Consider the following 19,528-nt stretch of genomic DNA (forward strand, 5'->3'; position numbering starts at 1 on the left):
CTAATCTATGACAAAGGAGGCAAGGATATACAATGGAGAAAAGATAGTCTCTTCAGTAAAAGTGCTGGGGAAAATGGACAGCTACATGTAAAAGAATGACATTAGAACACACCCTAACACCATGCACAAAAATAAAAATAAACTCCAAATGTTAAAGATCTAAATGTAAGACTGGACACTATAAAACTCTTAGAGGAAAAACACTCTGACATAAACCACAGCAAGATCTTTTTTGACCCACCTCCTAGAGTAATGGAAATAAAAACAAAAATAAATAAATGGGACCTAAATAAACTTCAAAGCTTTTGCACAGCAAAGGAAACCATAAACAAGACGAAAAGACAGTCCTCAGAATGGGAGAACATATTTACAAATGAAACAATGGACAAAGGATTAATCTCCAAAATATACAAACAGTGCATGGAGCTAAATATCAAAAAAACAACTCAATTAAAAAATGGGCAATAGACCTAAATAGACATTTCACCAAAGAAGACATACAGATGACCAAGAGGCGCATGAAAAGATGCTCAACATCACTAATTATTAGAGAAATGCAAATCACAACTATAATGACGTGTTACCTCACACCGGTCAGAATGGCCATTATCAAAAAATCTAGAAAAAAAAATTGCTGGAAAGGGTGTGGTGAAAAGGGAACCCTCCTGCACTGTTGGTGGGAATGTAAGTTGATACAACCACTATGGAGAATTGTGTGGAGGTTCCTTAAAAAACTAAAAATAGAACTACCATATGACCCAGCAATCCCACTACTGGGCGTATACCCTGAGAAAACCATAATTCAAAAAGAGACATGTACCACAATGTTCACTGCAGCACTATTTACAATAGCCAAGGCATGGAACCAACCTAAATGTCCATCGACAGATGAATGGATAAAGAAGATGTGGCACATATATACAATGGAATATTAGACTTACAAAGAAATGAAATTGAGTTATTTGTAGTGAGCTGGATGGACCTAGAGTCTGTCATACAGATTGAAGTAAGTTGGAAAGAGTAAAACAAATAGCATATGGTAACACATATATATGGAATCTTAAAAAAAGAAATGGTATTGATGAATCTAGTGGCAGGGCAGGAATAAACACATAGACATATAGAATGGACTTGAGGACACAGGGTGGGGAGGGGGAAGCTGGGGCGAAGTGAGATAGCATCGACATATATACACTACTGAATGTAAAATAGTTAACTAGTGGGAAGCAGCAGCATAGCACAGGGTGATCAGCTCGGTGCTTTGCAATGACCTAGAGGGGTGGGATAGGGAGGGTGGGAGGGAGGCTCAAGAGGGAGGGGATATGGGGATATATGTAGGCATATGGCTGATTCACTTTGTTGTACAACAGAAACTAACACAGTATTGTGAAGCAGTTATACTCCAATAAAGATCTATTTAAAAAAAAAACCAATCAAAAAATGGGCAGAAGGCCTAAATAGACATTTCTCCAAAGAAGACATACAGATGGCCGAGAAGCACATGAAAAGATGCTCAACATCACTAATTATTAGAGAAATGCAAATCAAAACCACAATGAGGTATCACCTCACACCCGTTAGAATGGGTATGATCAGAAGATCTACAAACAACAAATGCTGGAGAGGGTGTGGAGAAAAGGGAACCCTCTTGCACTTTTGGTGGGAATGTAAATTGATATAGCCACTATGGAGAACAGTATGGAGGTTCCTTAAAAAACTAAAAATAGAATTACCATACGAACCAGCAATCCCACTACTGGGCGTATACCCAGAGAAAACCATATTTCAAAAAGACACATGCACCCCAGTGTTTACTACAGCACTATTTATTTACAATAGCAAGGTCATGGAAGCAACCTAAATGCCCATTGACAGATGAATGGATAAAGAAGATGTGGCACATATATACAATGGAATATTACTCAGCCAGAAAAAGGAACGAAATTGGGTCATTTGTAGAGATGTGGATGGACCTAGAGACTGTCATACAGAGTGAAGTAAGCCAGAAAGAGAAAAACGAATACCATATATTAACACACATATGTGGAATCTAGAAAAATGGTACAGATGAACCGGTTTGCAAGGCAGAAATAGAGACACAGATGTAGAGAAAAACTATACGGACACCAAGGGGGGAAAGGGGGGGGTGGGTGGTGGGATGAGTTGGGAGATTGGGATTGACATACATACACAAATATGTATAAAATAGGTAACTAATAAGAACCTGCTGTATAAAAAATAAGTGAAATTCAAAAATTAAAAAAAAATGGGTTTTCAGAGGTGAAATCAGTGGCTTGTTAGCCAGCTTAATGAGTGCTAGAAACAGGCACTTGTTGATGAAATTGATGGCATTGAGAGTGTGTAGCTTGGCTAAAACATTTTAGAGACACTCCCTCCCCTGGCATGAAGAGGGTGTAAGACTCCATGAGCTCTCGGATGGCAATCCAGGCTGCTTCCTCTGCATCTGCATCTGGCCACCGATGCAGGGCGATTCTGGTTGCCTGAAGGGGACTCTAACTATCACAGAATGTGGCTCTGGAATATTCTTATCTCTGTCTAATATTTATTGAATTTAATAATTTAATAATTTAATTTGGGGACTTCCCTGGTGGCGCAGTGGTTATGAATCCGCCTGCCAATGCAGGGGACACGGGTTCGATCCCTGGTCAGGGAAGATCGGACATGCTGCGGAGCAACTAAGCCCGTGTGCCACAACTACTGAAGCCTGCATGCCTAGAGCCCATGCTCCAGAACAAGAGAAGCCACCGCAATGAGGAGCCCGCGCACTGCAACGAAGAGTGGCCCCCGCTCGCTGCAACTAGAGAAAGCCTGCGTGCAGCAACGATGACCCAATGCAAACAAAAAAAATTTTTTAATTAAAAAAAATAATGTGTTGCATGAACTGTTTGGGGCCTGCTTGCTTATAATGGTTGCTTAATAAATGTCATTGTGGGGACACAATTCTGTCCACGACTTGCTTTCATTGTAGGCTGGTAGCAAGACTGTGGGAAAGCTGCAAATCCTCACACGATCCCACAAAAATGAACCTCATTTGTGCATTTCAGATTGGCTTAGGTTTCTTTGCACTAATGACCGTAGGAATCAGTGAGCCTGTGACCAGTCCTCCTTACTCCCAGGCCATTGCTCTGTCCCCGCCAGTTGGGAGGGGCCAAAATGCAGCTCTGCCACCTCCTTGAAGACATCTTCCCTCCAGCCCCATGACTGGGGACTGGGCCACTGGCCAGAAGCCATTTGTGTAGCAAATAGGAAGGCTGGGGGAGAGCAGTGCAAGGGTGGAAAATGCCTTGGGGTTCCTGAATTTCATGAGAGAGATCTGTGTTTGAGAAGTGTCTTCTTTGGGTTTCTGTGGTCACCAAGGGCCTTCCAGAGCTACCCCTCCATAACCCAAACCCCAGGCACAGGCCATCGTCTGTCCTCCTTAGCTTGTTTGGGAATTTCCTACTGTCCAAAGCCTTTGAGGGTCAGGGAGGCAGGAAGTCCAGAGAGGAGGAGAAGGGAACAAATCTACTTCTCACCAACGCCCCCCATGCCCACCTAGATCAACAGCAGATCCAGAGATCTGCTGGTGGAGACAGCGATCCTGCTGGACACTCCGAGAAGTGCAGCTTTGGGTAGGTGTCCAGGAGGAGCTGAGAGTTTGGAAAGATGTGCTGTTCCAGAAAACACTTCCACTCCAAGACTCAGAGGGCCTGGTAGAAATGCCTGGTGCCCAGGTTGTGAATTTGGAGTTGTCCCTCCACCTGGCACACTCCCTAAGGCTCCTCCAAGCTGCACGGAAAATGTCACCTCCTGCATCCATCTCATCTGGGTCCAAGCTCTAGTCCAGATGGGGCTGAGCTGGATGGCCGCCCTTGGGCTCCTTCCATGGGAGGGACACTGGGGAAGCTGGCTGGGCCTCCTACAAGGACGATGCTCCCTTTTCCCTTTGGGAAGACACTGCCAGGAGGCCCTCTGTCCCCTCCTCAGGTGGTCTCAGGAGAGCTAGCCCAGGTGCCCACGGTCACGGCCTTGATGACACCTCTTTATATTGGCTTTCCTCCTGCCCCATCTCACTTCTTTAATCCCTCCCTAACCCTAACCCTTCCCAAATAAACCCCTTGCAGACAAATCCCTGCCTCAAGCTCTGCTCTCGGGGACTTGGGCTGAGACCCTCCTCATGGAGGCTTTCCTTGACCCCCTCAGAGCAGGCTGGGGCACCCCCATACACTGGCCATCCCCTGCATTTCCTTGCAGAAGATCCGTCATCCTTGTGTTACTGGGCAAGAGCCTGCTGCCCAGCACACATAGAAACCAACACTGTGGTACCAGCTTCTGACGAAAGAGAGCTTTATTGTCAGGTCGACCAGCAAGGAGACGGGAGGCAAGGCTTTCAGATCTGTCTCCCTGATCGAGGGTTAGGGGAATTTCAAATTTGGAAGCCGACTGGCTAATGGATCCATAAAGGTACTTGTGCTGCTGGAAGCCAGATTTTCCTTATTGAAGGACTTCTTGCTTTATAAAGGGCTCCAGTGGCAACATTTCTATGCTTTGAGTTCTGCAGACTGAAGATTTTTGGATCTGGGGTCATCCTGGAGGCTTGGGCTCCCGTCTTGCACATGCATATTGCTGTTTCTGCAAAATAACTCAAGGTTTGATCAATCAACAGCCTATTTAAGGAGGCAAAACCAGTTTAAGCTGCTGCTGTTTCACTTTTGTGTAGTTATTTATTCATGTCTCTCTCCCAGCTAGAAAATAAACTCCACAGGCCAAGAGGAGTCTGTCCTGTTAACCACTTTATGGCCAGAACACATAGGAAGTACTCGTTAAATATTTGTTGAGTGAATGATTGATGGATGGGAAGCAGATGAAGAGGATATAGTTACTATCACACACCAGCTCTGCCTCACTGAGAGTCTCCCTGCTGAGTTTTCTCCCCTGCAAGGGAACAAGGCCTCACGGGGCTGTCCTGGGGGAAGGAGACCTTAGGCCCTTGGAACGTGGGAAGGGGCTGAGCAGAAGGAAATGATGACCATGACCTCCAAAAAAATTCGGACCTTCTCAGACCTGCCTTGGAGATTTGGAGGAGCAGGAATTAGCACTTAATGAGCATCTGCTGTGTGTCAAGCACTCAGTGGACATTGTCAAGTGCGCATGTATCCTGCCACACTCCCTGGGGCCTGGGGAGAGGTGTGATAGGAAGGCACGGCTCTGCTCATGCTGGCGGACTCACTGTTGGGTCAGAAAACTACACCAGGCCCCTCTTCAACAACAAGAATAGAAGACACCCCATTTATCTGGGAATGGGAAGACCATTGTTATCCCCATTTGACAGATGGGGAAACCTAGAGTCACAGCTTGAAGTCACTCGCGGTTTAAAATGAATGAGACGGATGCAAGCCCAGGTCTGTCTGATATCAAAGCCCAGAGGTCTTGCCGCTCCCTGGAGCAGCCCCCTGAGCCCTGTTTCTGGACAGCCAGAGGAAAGCAAGGAAGCCAGGAATCCTGATTACTTCCTGGCACCCGGGGCTGTGCCTTCCTGTCCATTTGCAGAATGCAGATGAGAAGGGTGAGGGTGAGTCCGCAGAACAGTAAAGAAACACCAACATTCCCTTAATGGCCAGCAGTCAATCCGCCCTGAGCCAAATTTCCACTCCCATGGCAACGTCAACACAAAGGCAAACCAGGAAGCCCTGTCCGGTGGGGTGGGAGTGGGGGGCGGGCGTTGAGCCTCAGCCAGAGGGTGGCCTGGGGGCTGGGCCCCATGTGTCATCAGGGGACTCCTGCAAGATCAGCACAGCACCCCCATTTTCCAGAGGAGGAAAGTGAGGCTCAGAGAGGGGGTGTCCTTGCCCAGTTTCACACGGCTGGTCTGTGACTGAATTAGGCTTCAACACGCAGTCTGAACCGAAAGTCCACATTCTTTCCAGTTGTCACGTTGGCCCTGCTAGGAAGGGAATCATTTTTAAAGTGAAAAAGAGGTTGCCGTAGCAGTATAGAATTCAGTTGCATTCCTGTAACTGATTAAAGCTACATTATACTGCTGTGATTGGTAGACAGGGGGATTAAGAACAGAGAATCCTTAACCATTGTCATCCCACCCAGGCCATGTCTGTGTCCTATCATTCTAGAACCTGTGGTCAGCTTCAAATCGTTTTATTTTTTTTACGTCTGTTACCTTATTGGTGCTACTAAACCATCTGTGAAGTGGGGTCTAGCCCCATTTTACAGAGGAGGAAATTGAGGCCCAAAGAGCTTAAGCGAGTTTTTCAAGGTTACATGGCTAGGAAGTGGTGGAGACAGGATTTGAACCCAGACTGAATCCCAGGCCCATTCTTGTAAGCACTGTGCTTTGCTGGGCTGTTAAAACAAAACAAAACAAAATTCACCTGAGTAAATGTAAAGATCTTATTGCCTTTATTCAATTATTCACGAATCGTCAGCATCCCAACTAGCAAAAAGGAAGGAGCTCTCAGGAGCTGTACAAAGTGAAAGACTTTTATAGGCAGAAGGGTGTGGGACAAGGAAGTTACACCGCGGACGAGCTGTTTGTTTGTGGCAAGGTCACCTTTCTTGAGGGGACAGCTGGCTTCTATCAGACAGATTACCTCACTTGTGCTAGCCAGGTAATTCCAGATTGGCTGGTTTAAGACTCCATGCCTGGGGAAGGCTGAAACTGTAATTAAGTTAGGTGTTAAGTCTTGGTTTGGTAACATGGCACTTAGCACAAGTGACTCCATTTGGGTCTGCTTCCTCTTTTTTAACAGGGCTCTGTGTAAAGTGCTTTGCAGTCATTACTTCACTTAATCCTGGTGATAATCTTGCAATATAGGGGGAATTATTTAATCCCACTTTACAGTTAAAGCAACAGAAATGGGGAGAGGAAGACACTTGCCCAAGTCACATGGCAAGTAGTATCTGTCCCCGAGAAAAGTCCCAGAGACACACCCCTTGATTCTCCTGGAAAATGACAGCCATGTTCCTCCACCATGGTGCTGGGCTTGCCTACTTGTCCTGGAGCTGGACAGATGGGAATTGTGGACAAACCTGTGGAAGCTGCCAGACTTGCCATGGATCTGGGGTGGGGGTGTGGGGAGGCTTCAGTAACTTAGCAGTTCAGTTAGTAGGTGCACCTTGGAGTCTTCTCAGCCATCAACTATAGGAAGGGAAAAGAAACTCAGCCTGACCCATCGCCATTCTCCCATTGTCTTTTCACTGGATCCTTGAACCTTCCCAGTGGGAATGACTCTCCCCATCTTGCAAAGGAAGAAACGCAGGCTCAAAGAAGGAAAATGACTCACCTAAGCCCATACAGCTAGTTGAGCAGGGATCCCAACTCAGGGCTGTCCAGCAAGCTGGGTTTCTCCCTCTGCTCTGGACACCCCAAATCTTGAAGCTCCATTCATGAGGGTCTCCTAAGGCCCTGAAAAGTTAAAGAAAACATCAGTTACTGGCTTCCCTGGTGGCGCAGTGGTTAAGAATCCACCTGCCAATGCAGGGAACATGGGTTCGAGCCCTGGTCTGGGAAGATCCCACATGCTGCGGAGCAACTGAGCCCGTGTGCCACAACTGCTGAGCCCGCATGCCACAGCCACTGAAGACCCCGTGCTCCGCAACAAGAGAAGCCTCCGTGATGAGAAGCCTGCGCACCACAACAGAGTAGCCCCTGCTTGCCGCAACTAGAGAAAGCCCGCGCACAGCAACGAAGACCCAATGCAGCCAAAAATAAATAAATTTAATAAATTTAATTTAAATTAAATTAAATTTAAAATTTTAAATAAATTTAATTTAATAAATAAATTTAATAAATTTATTTAAAAACAAAACAACACATCAGTCACCTACTTGGGGCCTTTCTGTTCCTTTTTTCTTGCTGTTTGACCCTTACCAGGCTCAGTGCCAAGCTAGGTCTGTACACCAAGGCTGTCTTTGCCCAGCCCTATGCCCTCCAGACAACAGGAACCTTGCCCTTTTTCCAGCCTCCCTTTCTAGATGGAACCGTAGGGAGAGCAAAGCAGATAGACGAGGCCAGGCACCAGAGGCTTGAAAGGCTTACAGCTCTTGCCAAGGAAAATGTCAGACTTTAGAGGGAGAAAATTGTGTTTCACACACTCCAGACCGAATTCCCATTTCTTTGCCATTACATGCCGAAAAGATGTGTCCATTTAGGATGTAAAAGATTGATTTTTTCACATTTGTTTAAGAGATACAGTGAGATATGGAGTTGAATAAAAAAAAGAGCCTCTGTTGGCCAGGGAAGAAGAAGACTTGGTTTGGATCTTATTTGTGCCTTTACAAAGCTGTGGGACCTTGGGCTAGTCACCTTCCTTCCCTGGGCCTCATGTACAAAATAAGAAAATAGAAACAGATGATCTCTAGGGTTCCCTCTACTCAGCCCTGACATTTTGTTCATTGAAATTCAACATGACCGATGTCTGTTTTGTTCAAAATAAGTTGGCCTCTGTCCATCAGCTGGAGACTGGGTAAATGCATTGAGGTCCAGTCATATAATGGAATGTTATTCAGCAATAAGAAAGAATGGCTGCCGGTAAATGCAGCATCGTAGATGAACCTCAGAAATATTATCTCGAGTGAAAGAAACTAGACACAAAAGACTACAGATTGTAAGAGTCCATTATACAAAGTTAAAAACAGACAAAACTTAATTGTAGTGATAATAGAGGGGTTGCTTTGTGAGTGTGGAGGGGTGGTGGTTATCGACTGTGAGGGGGCATGGGGAACTTTTGGGGGGGATGAAGGGGTTCAACACCTTGATCTGGGTGGGGGTTACAGCAGTATGAGCAGAGGTGAAAATTCATCAAGCTGTACACCTAAGATTTATGCACTTTTCTGTACTTTAATAACAACTCAATAAAACACTATTAATATATAATTATACAAATCTTAATACACAAATACTATGTATGTGTATATACATATATATAATCATATATGTGTGTATATTGCTTCTAGAACTGTCCACAATAAAAACCACTGGAAGTGTCCAAATGCCAAGTTTTCACAAAACAATTAACGAAGTATACCCCTGGGTGTGCTCGTGCTCTAAAAGGAAGAAAAACGGTCTGATCCTTTTTGATAAGAACTTGGTCATATTCTCGGTATGACCAAGCTTTGGAAAATGCCAGTTTGTCAAAGAGACGAGAGAAGAGAAAACTTCAGGTTTGAGGAAGTCTGCTTAAGGCTCAGGGGAGCCCACTCAGCAAGTCATGGTGGGAATGGGGCTGGGAGACTTGTTTTCCAGATGTGGCCGAATCACCACCAAACCCCGCCTTTCTCAAATCCTTGAAGGGGAAGCGATGTGATTGGTCCAGGCCCTGCCCAGCTGCAGGCCTCTGAGCACCTCCAAGGACCATCTGCTCATCACCCCCAGGCCGAGCCCCACCCTGAGGCACAGTCAGTTCTCATCTGAGAAACCACAGCAGCTGCCTCGGTGGTGTCCTGGCGGCTGCTCTTGCCCCAGTGTATGAATTGGCTCAGGCTGCCGTGACAGAGGGCCACAGGCCGGAGGGCTTAACCTACGGAAATGTATCTCCTCACTCTTCTGCAGTTTGGAAGTCCAAGATCAAGGTGCTGAGGCCTCTCTCCTTCCTTGTACGTGACTGTCTTCTCCGTGTGTGTATGTGTGTCCAAATTTCCTCTTCTTATAAGGACACCAGAAATCTTAGATTAGGGGCCACCCATGTGAGCTGATTTTAACTGAATCACCTCTTTAAAAGCCCTATCTCCAAATGCAGTCACATTATGAGGTACTGGGGTTAGGACTTCAGCATACGGGTTTTTTAATTTTTTGGTTGCACCGGGTCTTAGTTGCAGCTTGCCAGCTCCTTAGTTGTAGCAGGCGGGCTCCTTAGTTGTGGCAGGTGGGCTCCTTAGTTGTGGCTCGCCAGCTCCTTAGTTGCAGTATGCAGGCTCCTTAGTTGTGGCATGCGTGTGGGATCTAGTTCCCTGACCAGGGATTGAACCCAGGCTCCCTGCATTGGGAGCATGGGGTCTTAACTACTGCACCACCAGGGAAGTCCCCAGCATATGGGTTTTAAGGGGACACGATTTAGCCCATAACACCCATCAAGGACACTTTCTATCCAGTTGCCAAAGGGAGCTTTCCAAAGCACAAATGTGATTGTGTTGCTTCCCACTCAGAAGCATTCCATGTCTCCCCTCAATCCTCAGGATACATTTCAAATTTCTCACCCTGGCTCAAGGCCCAACGGTGGTCTGGCCCTGCCTCCTGCACCCTCCTCATCTCTCACCATTCTCCTTCCTGGTCTACTCCCGCCTCCTTGTTGCCCTGCCCCTGCCCTGGGGCCTTTGCACAAGCCGTCCTTTTGTCTAATGTGTCCATGTGTCTTGAGGAACTCATCTCCGACTGATTCTCACCCCTGCACATGGCTCAAAAAATGAGAAGCCTGTATTAATTCCTCCCCTCTCCCCCAAACCCCTTTATAATTCTCAGTGTGGATTCTGATACCTCCAGGAACTTTTGTGTTTCAGTGCCTCAGAGAGAACTTTCCAGGCCTATGGAAGGGCCCTCACCTGTGCCAGACTGCAAATGTGGGGATGGGAGGGGGTCCATGGAGGGAGGCAGCGGCAGAGGCAGAGATCTGACTGGGGAGGAAGGGGCAGGAAGGGAAGGGAGGGTTTCTCAGCGTTGTTGGTTTTGCAAAGCAGGAAGACAGGGAGTGTCTTTATGGTTCCAGAATGCCTGGGGGGGCTGGAGAGACCACCCAGAGAGCTTGAGGCAGGAGGGTTTCCATGCCCAGGTATGTGGCTGGTGGTGAAGGAAACTTTTGGAGTCAACAGGGGCTGGTCAATGGAGCACAGAGAAGCAGGCTAAAGAGCTGCTAAGGAGAGCAGAAGAATAAATGGCCACAGTAGCCTCTCAGTGAGCTGAAGAACAGGCCCCATCCCTGTTTCCCATCCCTGTTTTCCCACTGTCACAGAAAGCCCCCATCCTTGATTCTTGTTTGAGCCTAAAACAGAGTAGCCCACAAAACCATGCCTGAGACTGAGTGCTTGCCAATCGGGTGAGTGTGGGCAGAGGGACACCCTTACGCGATTGAGACAAATAAGATAATGTGATGTTTTGTGTGTCCATATGTTGTGGAGCAAGTTGGTGCCTACCTGTGATGGTCAGTTTTGTATGTCAGTTTGGCTGGACCACAGATATTTGGTCCAACATTATTCTGGATGTTTGCATTTTTTGGATGAGATCAACATTTAAATTGGTGAACTCTGAGTAAAGCAGATTGCCCTCCATAGTGGGGGTGGGCCTCATCCAATCAGTTGAAGGCCTTCATAAAATAAAGACTGACCTCCACCAAGCAAGAAGGAATTCTGCCAGCAGTTGGCCCTTGGACTCAAACTGCAATTCTTCCCTGGGCCGCTAGCCTGCAGGCCTACTTTGCAGATTTTAGAATTATCAAACCTGCACAATTATGTGAGCTGATTCCTTGAAGTAAACCTCTCTATATACATATGTACACATTCTGTTTGTTCTGTTTCTCTGGAGAAACGTAACTAATACACCACCATACACTTTTTAGCATGCCCCAGGCCACACTGCTCATATTCTGGTCAATTCTGCTCATCCTTTTAGGTCTCTGCTTAAATGGCATTTCCTACAGGAAGTCTTCCCTGACCACCATCAGCCCCACTCCCAAGATGTGTTAGGTGCCTCCTCTTTGTTGCCATAGAAATCTGTCTGACCTTTGTTGTAGTGCTCATCAAACTGAGCTTTAATTTTTCCATTACAGAGATTTTCAAAGTGGGTATTAATTATCTGTGTCCCCACGTAGATTATGAGCAGAAATTGTGTTTTACTAATAGGACCTGGCACATAGTTGTTGAAGGATGAATGAATGAATGAATGAAAAGAATAAGAATATATGTGAATGCTTACATGAGTTCCTGTTGCTGCTGTAACAAATGTTACAAAGCAAAATTCAACTGAGTAAATTTTAAAGATCTTACTTGCTTTATTCAATAATTCATGAATTGGGCAGCATCCCATCTAGCAGATAAAAGGGAGCTCCAAGGAGCTGTATGAAATGAAAGATCTTATAGGCAGAAAGGGGTTGGACAGGGGAGTTATACTAACAAAAAGTGGACTGCTTATGGCAAGGTCATCTTCCTAGAGAGAATGGCAGTGGTCTGTCAAGCAGATGACCTCACTAGTGCTGACCAGGTAATTCCTGATTGACTGGTTTAAGTTTCCATTCCTGGGAAAGGCTGAAACTATAACAAAGTTAGGTATTAAGTCTCAATTTGGTTATGTGGTGCTTAGTATAAGTGACCCCATTTGGGGCCTGTTGTCTCTTTTTTAACAATATCCCCCTTTTGGTCAAGCTCTCAGTCTAACAGAGATGCTATCAAAATTTAAGCCATTAACGCTACTCCCAGCTACCTCTCCGGAGTTCTCACAGTTTTTCCTGACCCTCTGTGTGGTATTTACAGGTCATGACATCTTTCTGCTGGATCTCTGTGGTATTCACAGGTCACAAGTGCAGTCTTTCTCTTCATTTCTTCATTCCTTTGGTTGGTCATTCTCTTCATTCCTTTTCTGACATTCTGGGCTTAGGGAGATCATTTGTTTGGTGACTGGCAGTTGCAAACATGAATTTAAAGCTTCTGAGAGAATACAGTACACCAGGGGAACTACTATGATTATTATAAGCAGGATGATTCTCAATGTCTGGAGTGCATTTCAGAGCCATGTTCCCCGAGACCCAAACCAATCAGAATCAAATAAGTCAAAGAAAGGAGTCAATTTCTTAAGCCAAGTGCCTTGTTCAGTGATTTTATGTAGCTGAGTTTCAATTTCTTCAGAAGTATTAATCCAGTTTCAGCAAGTGGTGTTGGCCATTGCACAAGCACCTCCTTGCTCAGCTAGAAGATAATCAAGGGCTAGCCTGTTAGCAAGAACAGCTGTGGCCAGAGAATTTAAGAATTTTTGTGGGGCAGCTATTGCTTTAGCTGCAGATTCTACAAAATCTTCAAAAGTTAAGGAGAGGTTTCTGATCATAGCTTTGTTTGCATTTACTCTGAGCAAGGGGAGGAGTGATCTACCAAAGGAAGCTAATTTTGAATCACGAATGCCTCCTGGTAATTGCCGTTTGAGTCTGTGGCTCAGGCCTAGAAAGTGACAGCCAGGTCAATAAAATTTAAGAGTCGGTAGACTACACAGGAGGTTTTATTCTACTTACCTGTGCCTTGGGTTCCTTTCCTTATACACAGCCTGGATGCAAGGTTCTCTGGGTTTGAGGTTGTTAACCAGAGACAAGGAAATGGACTCCCAAGGTCAGAGAGTCTGACACAATAGAGATGGGGATGAGTTTTGCTTTTTGTGGTTTTTTTTTTTTTTTGAGAAACTGAGGTGTTGGAAATCAGGAAGACATTTGTGACAGGCAGAAAGAATTACAGTATCATCAGCATCAAAGCAAATCCAACAGTCAGTTTATCCTCATTTACAGTGGCCTGAGATATGTGAACAGTAAACTTTTCAGGCCAGAGCAAAGAAAAAGGTGGACAAAAGAATCATAAAGAGCCTCATGGTGTAAGAATTAAGAAAAGAATGGTCAGAAAGGGAAGGAGGAATGGAAGGAAACGTGCTTGATCCCCTTGATCTGATGTTTTGGGAGGAAGCAGTCTACCTCAGTGTTGACTGCTTCTCTTCCTAGTCAATTTGATTTTGAGGTCTCTGGCATTTACACAAGACCAGATGTCAGATGGGGTCTTCTTCAGCTGTGAAATATGTCCCAAAGTTTCAACACCTCGTAATTTGGCTGTAGTGTCAGGGGTCAAGAATACTTGGTAGGGTCCTTTCCATGAATCTCACTTTTACAAAAGCATCAGAGTAGGACAATAACTGTCTGTAAATGACAAAAGATTTTAATAATGGCGATAGTTAAAGATCTGATTAGAGTTCATTATAATGCAATAGAAATTTGGTTATTTCTGAGACATACAATATTGTAAGATAACTAGAATTATGACTGATAACATTCCAGGACACGTCAGAATTTTAGGAATTTCAAATAATTTCTGGAACACTTATAACTTATACCTTTATGAGTACAACATAAAGAAGGCTTGGTATTACTTTTTATTTAACAATGCTTCCCATATAATTTAACATATTAAATAAGCCTAATTAGCTCAACATCTTCTTTTTTATCAATATAAGGAGAGAGAACACATCTTCTGAGATGTTCCAGGGGTCCTCTGGAAAAATCCCTAAGTTACTTCTAAGTCAAAAAGACTTCATTTGGAATTTGACAAAGTTGGTAAATAAATATAGAAAGTTTTTGACCCTTGACTAAATAAAGATCGTCATGAAACAACGCTTAGATATTTAACTAAAGTGACAGTGAAAGATTTCCAAGGCATATACAAAAGGTTACATAGTTGTAAGCAAAACTTAGCTCTTTTACAATTGAGAAAACTCAGTTTTCTTAAATATTCAAAGACCTAAGACAACATGAAGCACAGGAAATTATTTTGGTAAGACATAAATCTTTGCTTTCTAGGCAGATTACTCAAAAGGTAAAGAAAAACCTTTCACAATATCATTCTTACCAAAAGCAGACCAAAAGTCAGAAAAAAAACAAAACAACTTTGAAAGAGAAAACCAAATTCTGATTTTGTACCAGTGTACTTTTGATATAAAAACTCCCTTTTTTAATTAATTCATTCCAGTCTTAGCTTGACCATGCATAAAATTCCTTTCCTAAGATTCCTTTTCCACAAAACTTCCACAAGTTTTTTTTTAATACCCCTTCAGATTTTGTCCTATGTTTTTACTCTTTCTCATCCTGGATCAGTCATTTTGCTTTCTTTACCTAATTTCCACAAACACTTGTTTCCTTTCATCCTTATTATTTCTAAGTAGTTTTAAGTACATATATTGATTAGAATTCTTAAGTCTAAGAACCTTTAATTTCTAGGGAAAACTAAGAAGTAAGCAATTATAGACTGTCTCTTACACTAGCGTTCTTTAGATTGGCAAATGGATGAATACGTGAATTACCTCTAGAAGCATATGCTTCCTCACAGTACAATTTTTTAAATGTGGAAGAAGACATGTTTACGGGTAGACCCAAATAGCTTTAGTTCCTCTGAGAAAAAGCTAAAAGTGGATAAATCTGTATTCAGTAATGAATGCGCTGTATTTGGAAATGATCTAGATTTTCAATGAATTTCCATCATTTAAGTTAACTTATCAAAACTTTAAAGTTTCAGTTTATAAAACTACTTGGCAAACTATTTTTTAGTAGACATACTTTTACACATAGTTATTGCTGAAAGTTCACCTGAAAACTTTTATCTCATTTATATCTGTCTACATCAGTTGTTCTTAACAATTATGTTTTAACTATCCACGAAAACTTCTCGGGACATTGGACAAAGTCTGCTGTCATCCCAAGCTATTTTTCTTGCTGACAAATTCTGTAACAAAGATAACATGAGCTTATTTGACTTTAGTAAACTTAAGTAGAGTAAAAGCTTTATATTTGGTGCTGATAAGTCTAAAGACAGGCCTCTTTTAATTAAACCAAAAAATTTAAACTAGCTTTTATTTACTAAAGATTTATCCTAAATCATGTTAAGTTGAAAAGCATTTGGGTTAATTTCTATATTTTTGAGAGTCTAGAAGCATGTATTTTCCTTTAAGTGAATTAAAGTTCTTTTACAAATTGCTCTTAGCAATGCCACGCAAAGGTAGAAAAATATCACACAGCTACAACATACATTCATAGACATACACAAACATTTAGACAAATGCAAGCAGAGATCTTATAGCTTTAACTTCACATTTTTAGCTGTGAAATGGGTATGATAATGCAAAACTCACTGGCTTATAAAAGAACAGATGGATTCAAACTTTTTTTTTTTTTTGGCAGTTGGAATAAGTTAAGTTTACCTGCTAGGATGGCTAAAGGTTTTTCTATTAATATTTTTAGAGAAGACACTTAAGATTTGTATTCATCCTTGGCAAGTCATCTTATGGAAGCTGTGGACTAGATTTTGGGCAAGGGAGCTTCTCTGGCAGTTTGTATTTGTATTTTTTTTAAAAAAGATTTATTTATTCATTTATTTTTGGCTGCATTGGGTTTTAGTTGTGGCATGCGAGATCTTTATTGAGTCATGTGGGATCTTTTGTTGTGGTGCGTGGGCTCTTCGTTGTGGCGCACAGGCTTCTCTCTAGTTGTGGCGTGTGGGTTTTCTCTTCTCTAGTTGTAGTGCACAGACTCCAGGGCACATGGGCTCTGTAGTTTGCAGCCTGCAGGCTCTAGTTGGGGTGCGCCAACTCAGTAGCTGTGGTGTGCAGGCTCAGTAGTTGTGGCACGTGAGCTTAGTTGCCCTGCAGCATGTTAGTTCCTTGACCAGGGATTGAACCTGCGTTTCCTGCATTGCTAGGTGGATTCTTTACCGCTGGACCACCAGGGAAGTCCCTGGCAGTTTGTAGTTTTAAAAATCCTCTTTCTTTCTTTTTTTCAATCTTAGGAATTGCAGATGGTAAGGATAAGTGGACTTTGAATTGTTTCCAGAGCTGCGTTTCTGGTTTTGCAAAAATTTGAAAGCCAAGGACTTTTAATTTTTCAAAGAATGGGCTGTAGCCTAAATGATATCTAGGGGCTGATCTCTCCTTCCAGCTATATTATCTTCAATTTGCTTCTTTATATCAGGGAGACCTAAGATGGAAATTCAGTGAGATCTATGTTCTGGGTATAGGGCTGTTTGTCTTTGGAATGTTTTAGTAAATTTTTCCATAAGGGCTTCAGAAGGTTTTACTTTCTCTCTAGATACATTTAGCTTAAGGGAAGACGCCTAAACAAAGTTCCTATCAGGCTCTGAATATTAGCTTCCAATTTGGCCAACTTCTGACAATAGAGCTACATTAAAAATCTTTTCAAATATCTTGCCAGGTTTCAGCTGGGACAAACAGTAAATATTTCTGGCAGTATTGAACAATCCCATGGATACAAGAGGCATCCTCAAAGAGGGTGCAAAATATAATACTCTCCCAAGGTCTAGAGCCACTCCCAAAGGGAGCCAAGAGAAAGAAGGACCTAGACACTTCCCTGGAGGGCTGGCAATGGACACTAGCCACTAACGTTCAACCCACATTTCTGTCTGGCCATATTTTGAGGCCCCCAGCCTGGCAGTCACCAAGCCAAGCTGTCAGGACACAAGAGAAGACAAACAAGAAGGTTACAGCTGTCCCTGGGAGAGAAAGGACCAATAACCAATGGGTCTGGATTTGCAAAGGGACAGTGTGAAGGTGTATTTTCCTCTTTCCACCAAGCACTACAGGCAGAGATTCAGGAGAGCTGCTTTTGGTAAGAATTCTCACCCTTCACTGGCTTCTGCCAGTTTTCCCAGGATCCCATCTGCAGGCTCCAGTATCTACCAGAATTTGGCATGGTTTTCCATTAATTTTAATTTTAGTTTCCCTTGGCTATTTAAGGGAATAGCATAGCAGTTTACCAGAAAATCCTTCAGAGACCCATCAACCCTGGGAGTGAACCATTTGGGAGTCCTCCTTCAATGGTAGGTATGTGGGGGCATTCAACTTGATGTGGAAGGATTTGCATAAAACCTTTGAGGAAAATATTTTCCCACTGTCCCAGGTGATTACAAATGAGACATTGACCCACGGGCCAGCATTTTGATGATGGACCCCTAGCAGATTACAGCGGAGGACGCCCGGGTATTATTTTAGGTTTCTGGCCTTGGGGTGATTGCAGCTTGATGGACCTTTGTTTACAATCCTTTCAAAGTGCTCAGCTATAGTCACAAGTCCAGTCAGGCCAAGGGCCTCCCATCCTTTTTTCTGCCTTTTATCAAACCACCAACCTCAAGAGATAATCCATTGACAAATAAGGCAGCTAGAGCAGGTTGGGTGACATCATTTATCGTATGGAACCCAGAACGCCATAGGAAGAGATCTTCCAGATGGGCTTGAAAGTCCGCTACAGATTTATCTTCCTTTTGTTTGCATGTTTGACCGATCAGTGCAGGCAGGGAAGACTCTAGAAATAGCTTTTAAAAGATCAGTTGCTATTCTGCAAGCTTTTCCTCGTCCATAAGGAGACCGTGTTGAAGACTGAGGATCTCAAATGTTATCCTTGGGTCGTGCCGTTTTGCTTCCCGCATCCGTTTTTGGGCTTCACCAGGTCCTACCAGCATGTGCACAAGCTGATAAAGACCTGGCAGCCTGGGGTCCTAGGCCTCAATAAGGGCTCTAAATTTTTCAGAAAACTTTTGGGGAATCCTCCCTTGGTTTAGAAAATTCTTTAATCCTTAGTTCGGTCCTTGACCAAGAAGTGAAGAGAATCACCTGCACCCACAGGTGGTCTTATTTTATTTTATTTTTCTGTCATTTTAATGTAAGATTGAACAGACTGCTACAGCAACACTTGAGATTCCACAGAGAACTGCATGATTTTGCTATTAGAAGACATTTGTTGAAGTATTTGAACTTTACCTCTTTAAAAAAATGAATATGGTCCATCAACAACAGATGAATGAATAAAGAAGATGTGGTGTGTGTGTATGTGTGTGTGTGTGTGTGTGTGTGTGTGTGTGTGTGTATATATATATATATAAAATGTCTACAACAGAATAGCCATAAAATAGAATGAAATTCTCCCATTTGCAACAATGTGGATGGACCTAGAGAGTATTATACTTAGTGAAATAAGTCAGACAGAGAAAGACAAATACTGTATGTTATCACGTATATGTGGAATCTAAAAAATAAAACAAATGAATGAATATAACAAAACAAACTCACAGGTATAGAGAACAAGCTAGTGGTTACCAGTGGGGAGAGGGAAGTGGGGAGGGACAAAATAGGGTTAGGAGATTAAGAGGCACAAAATCCTATCTGTAAAATAAATAAGCTAGGGAATTGCCTGGCAGTCCAGTGGTTAGGACTCTGTGCTCTCACTGCCGAGGGCCTGGGTTCAGTCCCTGATCAGGGAATTAAGATCCCACAAGCCGTGCTGCGTGGCCATTAATTAATTAATTAATTAAGCTAAAAGGATATATTGTATAGCACTGGGAATATAGCCAATAATTTATAATAACTTGAAATGGAGTATAATATATAAAAATATTGAATCACTCACTATGTTGTATATCTGAAACTAATATAATATTGTAAATCAATATTGTAAAAATGGAAATATTTCAATTTTTAAAATGAAATGGAGGTTTCAAGTGTTGTTTTCAGCACACAAACGTTCACAACAACCTTCTAGATAACGTATTTTCTACTTTTCCAAAAAAGGTAATTCTCATTTACTAGAACCTCACCCACCACTGAAGAATTCAAAGCTCCTGAGCTCAAAAGTGATCAGAACGCACAGCTGAGTATAATTAGTAGTCCAAAGCTTGGCTTAAATATCTGAAGAACAGGAACCACCCAGTAATAAATATATCAGCATTGTTTCTAGGAGGCAACGACTCATAAACTAAAACCACCTAAGTCTGAAACTTTCTGTAC

Source organism: Stenella coeruleoalba (genome assembly GCF_951394435.1).
Source record: "Stenella coeruleoalba genome assembly, chromosome: 10".
Lineage (NCBI taxonomy): Eukaryota > Metazoa > Chordata > Mammalia > Artiodactyla > Delphinidae > Stenella > Stenella coeruleoalba.